The sequence below is a fragment of the Pithys albifrons genome, chromosome 19 (genome assembly GCF_047495875.1).
Source record: "Pithys albifrons albifrons isolate INPA30051 chromosome 19, PitAlb_v1, whole genome shotgun sequence".
NCBI lineage: Eukaryota > Metazoa > Chordata > Aves > Passeriformes > Thamnophilidae > Pithys > Pithys albifrons.
The window spans coordinates 7,871,201-7,877,359 of NC_092476.1; positions in this window are offsets into that span (position 1 = coordinate 7,871,201).

Sequence of the window (6,159 nt, forward strand, 5' to 3'; positions counted from 1 at the left end):
TGTGGGCACAGATAGAGCAGCTGGGAAGGAAAATGTCACTTGCTTGATGTGCTTTGCTCTCAGATCCCCATCCCACGCTGTGGAGGCCAAAGACTTTTGCAACCCCAGGAGCTGCCTGCAGCTCTGCTCTCCAGCAATGTCACCTGTGGTTCTGACACCCCCTTGAAGAAGCCTTCTTCCCTTCTGCTGTCCCCAAAGCACTGTCTATCCCTGTGCAACCACGGCTTTGGGTCTTGTGGAGAGGTGTGATGGTAGGACAGATGGCATAGACTGAGCCTTACCAGGGAAAAAATGCCTAGGGAAATGTGGGAATGCCAGACCTGTGGAGATGTGGGACTGCCAGACCTGTGGGTGCAGGAGCAACATGTATCTTCCTGAGCCTGAGCAGGATCACAGAGGTGATGATGAGTTCCCTTCCTGTGGCAGCATGTCCCACCACTTACCAGCATGAAATCCAAGTTTTTGAAGCCCCTGTCCTGCATCCTTATGAAGAGGGGGCTTTCTTGGGCTAAGTTTTGGCAAGACAGACTGCAAGGAACAGCAGCCTTCCTGCTGCCTCCCTCTATGGCTGCCAGCACAGGTGATGCCTAGTGCTGGGAAACTGGCTGTCCTCTGCCCTGGGAGAGGTGCTGCTCCATCTCTGCCATAGGACGGTGATTTATTTTTGGAAATTAAACGTAAGGTCTGAACGAAGAGTCCACAGCCCAGGCCAGCAGCGTGGGCTGTTTTGGGCACAGGGCCCTACTGGCTGTCAGCAACCAGACTAGAGCTAAATTAATATCCCATAAATCTGAAATGCTCTGCTGGTTTTCCAGTCTCTCAGCATCTCTACTGGAGTTGCCTGTTATTTATTTCCCAAGGGTCTGAGGAGATGTGCAATAGGTTTTGCAGAGCTGATGGCCCGGGTCCCTTTCCTTCCTGCTGCCAAAACCCTGAGCTTCTCCTTACTCCAGCCCTGGATGAGAGGTCTCTCTCCTGGCACTAAGTGGCTTCATCTGCCCCCAAGCCTTGCCTGTCCCCAGCCACAGAAAAGACAGGAAGGAGAACTGAAGGCAAAAGGTCTCCTGGCTCTCTCCTGCTTTGGTTTTGGGCAGTGTGGGTGGTTCAGCCCTTTTGAGGAGAGGATCTCCAAGCTCACCTTGGCAGGGGAGCAGAGGCACTGGGGACTGTGCCAGCCCAGCCGTGACTGGGTGCTGGCATGGCATTGGGAGCTTCCCTGCCCAGCACAGGGAGGCTGGAGCAAGTGCAGCTCTTCTCGTCAGTGCCAAGGAAAGGGCTGGTCAGGGTATAGCTGCCAGGGAAGCTGGATTTAAATGTTAGGAGACTCACCAAAGCAGCAGTTTCTCCTTGCAACACATGATGGGGTTAACTGAAAAATGAAATTTCTCTCTATCTCCTTCCTTGTGCTTTCTCATCTCCGCCAACGGAGCTGAAGATGGGAGAGGATTTTTTTCCTATATTTAGCTTTGGAGAAATTGCTATAACTAATCGGCTTTAGGATTTTGGGTTCTCTCTTTTATTTTATCTTTTTCTGTCACTAAGACCTTGTCATGTGGCTGTGGACTGTGGCTTGCTGGCTGTCTGTTTGCTCGGCTTTCATGGAGTCAATTAATAACCCATAAAAATAACACCTCCAGCTGTTCCACTTGCAGCTGCTGGGCTGGAGTCTAATTACGGGGCCTTGGATCCCAAATCCTGCTTTGCATGTAAAAGTGCCAGTGAATAGGAAGAGGCAGAGGAGATGGCAGTGCAAAAAAGGAATGCAGTTTGGGGTCTATTTTTAGACTTTTCAAGCCAAATGTAAAAAGACCCTTAGGCTGCTCACATCCTGCTGTATCTGATCACATGCACAATATTGTTCCCATGGCACTGCGCAGCAGCCAGGGTGGGCTGGGGCTTATTTTTGACAGTTAGCTTGCCTACATTTAAAACCTCCTTCTGGGTTCAGTTGAGCAGTGCTGTGTTGTGGCTTACATCCATGTACTAATGTTTTTTTGCAATCACCTTTAGTTCTCTGTGTGCTGCTGAATGTGCCAGTGTTGGATGTGGCTACAGCAGTGATGGCAAGGCACACAGCTGCTCACCCAGTGCATCTCAGAGTGGTGGTAAAGGGGTGCCCAACTCTCCTCAGAAAGTCCTTTCTGACTGATTGAGATAAAAAATTAATTTAGCTGGAGCTCTGGTGACAGGCAAAGGTCTTCCTCCCATCTCACTTTGTCTATCGTGCACCCTCTTCTGCATTCTGAGTGGGATGTGGTCTCTGGGTGAACCTGCTGGATTCTGGAGCCTGGGGTCTTGCCTCTGTTGTGCTGCTGCTGCCTCAACTCTCACCACTGCCATATTCATCAGCTTCTTGCTTCCTTCTCGTTGCTCAAGACTCCTCTCCTTTCTTGTTCCCCACAGACGTGGTGTGGCAAAGGCCCAGGAGGGTCCAGGTGCAAAGGGGGTGTTGGGGAGGGGGCACAAACAAAGCATTGTCTCCAGTCTCTGTCCAGGGAGTTTTCCTGGGGTATATCAGTCCTTTCTATCATTGGACTCTTGTTTAATTCAGACTCAGCCTGGTTGTGACCAGAAGCAAATCAAACAGCTGTTCATTACCTAATTTGAAATACTTAGTGGTCACACATTAGTCTGCAGCCACCAGCTGGAAACCACAACTGCAAATAGGCTTCCTGTGCTGGAGACCATCCCCTTCATCAGACCAAGTTATTTTGAGACTGATATTGGAACTTGTTCTCAGAAAAAACTCTGACACCTCCCACTTGCGCAGGGGTTGCAGAGCCAGTGCTTGACTCAAAAGGCAACTCCACCTCTTCCCTGTCTGCTCAGGCTCTTCCTGACAGCTATCAGAGCCAGTAGGTGTTAAACATCTCACCTCTAAACCCTAGCGAGGTGGAGCCAAACTCTCAGTGTGCCCCTTCAGTGGAGCTCTGCTACCAGTTCACTTACCCAGGGACAGAGGATGCTATCAATCTGTTCAGCCTTGCCTAGCAAAGAGATTGCAAACGTGGCTTTCCATCACGCGGTACATTAGCCAAATTAATTCCAGGACAGACAGTGGTGCTCAAGGCCGAGACAGATTAATGCTGCAGCCGTGTCAAAATCAGCAGAGCTGCTGCCTGCAACGTGCCAGCTCCCTGGGTGCAGCCAGCCTTCTGCTCTGCCCTCCATCTCACACCTCTCCGGAGCACTGAACTTGCTGGAATCAGCGATTCAGACAATTCAATTGGAAGGAACATCTGTCTCTAAACTGTGCTCCTATTCAGGCCACCAATGCCACAGAGAGTGGGTGACAGTTTTGTATGCATCTTGCTTGCTTTCTTTAATCTCCCAAACACAGGCACGCCTGTGGAGCACAGGAAGGTTCCTCCCCCGTGAGAAGGAAAAAGAAATTAGACAGCAGATTGAGTGTGTATAGCAAATAATGAGATTGCCTTGGATACAGGACCGGAATTTATGCAAAGAATGATGCTGATCGGAGAGGATAAGCAGCATTTCTAGGGTCTGCAAACAGCATAGTGAAACTTGTGTTTCTCAAGTTCTAAGACATGCTTGGATAAAAGCTGCCAGCACAGGCCTGATCCACAGACAGTGTGATTTAAAAATAAACCCCAAAATAGCTATACTGGTAGTAATTTTGGTGTGCTTGTAGCTCATAATGCCTCATTTTCCTCCAGGCACAGGAAGAAGCTGAACAGACACAGGCACTGTGATGCTGGAGGAGCAGCAGCTACAAAGGCGGCTTGTCCTGATGAAGCTCCACTGAAAGGTGCTGTGTTTGCCCACAGGGTGCAGAGCCAGCACTGGTGGAGTCAGTGTGTCCTTTAAAAGGAGCTGGATTTGTGCAATACCTTTAATACTAAGTAATTATTTCTTGTTACTCTTCTCTTATTAAAAAAAAATAATAATTATAAATGCATTAGGGGCAAATAGGGACAAAATCTATACCTGGAGAGTGACCCAACAGCTTGATTCTATGCTTGTTGAAGTAGCTGAGAGTATTTGTACTGTCAGACTCACTAAAAGGAGGGTTGGTAAACAGCCTTTGTTTTTATTTTTATAGGAAATTTTCTCACTGTTGCATTTGCTGAGCCTCTTGGCTGAGACTGCTGTTTTTCTAAGGATTGACTGATCAGATCCTGGCAGTGCTTTAACTCAAAGAGACAACTGGAATCAGGCTCCTCCCTGTGAGGCAGGTACCAGGAAGCTCCCAGGCAGTGGCACATGGACACAGGGCTGCTTCCAAAGGCAAACAGAAAAGCTGGGCACTCCCAACAGTCCATGCTCACAACTCCAGCTCCCTGTATTACAAGCTTAACATCTTCAACAACAGTAAAATACCCCAGCAAATAAGTTATCATCCAAGTGTTTTTCCTTTTATAATGGAGAAAAGGTCATGGGGGGAGCTCCAAAGGGTCTCTTGCCCTCCTCATGCTCCCCTAAGAAGACTGTGCTATCAGCATTTTAGGTGTTACAAATATCCAATGCAGGATTGGAATGTGTGTTGGATCTGATGCTCCATCCAGACTATCCACTCCAACTCCTCACTCTAATTATTCTGAACGAGCAGCCCCCCCTGCACCACCTGCTCACTTTTGTTTTAGCACAGCATGGCTCATGAGCAGCAACACTGAACTTGGCGCAGGGAGCCTCGGAATGCTGTGGGCTTTGCAGGGATAGCATGTGGATAAGGGCTGGGATGTGTGCCACATGCTCATCCTGATTCATGTATTTCATGAATCAGGACTGAGGTCCTATTTGCTAATGTCTGTCTGTGTAACCTTTGCTGTGTCAATGGTGCCTGTGCTCTGATGTCAGCTGCTGGACTCCGAGTGCTGGCAGCTGGTGTCCCTGGCCAGCTCCCAGCCTGCAATTCAATTTTCCTACCAGTCACTCGAGAACAGAGGAAAAAACATGTTTCTGACTGTTTGTGGCATCAAAACATAAAGGGCTTCAGTTTACAAGGGTATTTAAGGCTTTTCTACAGCGTGACATATGGGAAAGTTCAGATAAATCAAATAGTGGTATGAAGTTAATACACCTTCCCTTATGGTGCACGAAATTACAGTGAACTAAGGCTGGTTTAATTCTGAATGCAAATTGCAGAACAGAACTTTAGCACCTTCTAGGTATTGTACATGAACATCTCCCCCCGGACACATGCCAGTCTGGAGATATTTTTACCCTTTTCCTAATGTTGTGAATAGTGGGAAATTACCACAGAGCTAAAAGGCAGGAGAGCTTGGGAAAAAGGGAACCACACAGGAAGAGAACTCTGGTCCCCCTTCTCATACTGACTGCGTGACTTTTTCTACAGCATTATGTGAGCCTCAATATTTATACCTGCATATTGGGATTATTAGTGTTTTCTCTGCCATAACAAAGGGCATTGAGATCTTCAGAGACACATGAAGAAATTTCTCCTCCTGTGTACCATTTCCCCAGTATGGGCTGTTCACAGAGAGAACAAAAACACATCACAGATGGGCACAGTGGGGTCTGTGGCTGAACTTGGGTGTCACGGATAGTTTTAAGGGTAGAGTGAAGCAACTCACACCCCCTCAAATCCAGCACCACCAGGTTCTGGCTTCCTGGACTGACAAGGGAAAGCAAAAATGGTGACACCTAGTGAAGTACCTGTGATGAATTAAATAACTCTGTGTAAACCAGAATCAATGTCCCTAGGGCACAGCTCTGTCTCATTAGCTGCTTGTCAGTCATCATGCTTATTTTAGATGGGAATGTTATAATTTGGGACCTTTTCCATGGTTTTAAAGGTTTCGGAAGCAGGTATTTATTTCAATGTAGACAGGGGTACATAAAAAATTCTGCTGACACATATGGGACTGATTTGTTAGGGAATAGCTCTTGAAGCATTCAGTTTGTCTGAACTCAAAGTCTCATCTCTTTTCCACATATTTAATAAATGTACAGCGTAGCAGCAAGACCTTGAACAAACACGTTCTCTCTTGTCATGACTACTGACAATCTCCTCTCTTCAGCACAACAGCTCTGAAGATCAGATCTGCTGGACAGTAAGAAGTCAGAATCACTTCACTTTTCTTCACTCCCTGGGTTGCAAACAAAAGAAACCAGAGCAAGTTCCTGCCTGCTGAAATTCCAGGGGTTTGAAATGCATTCCAGCACGACCTGGAGGCG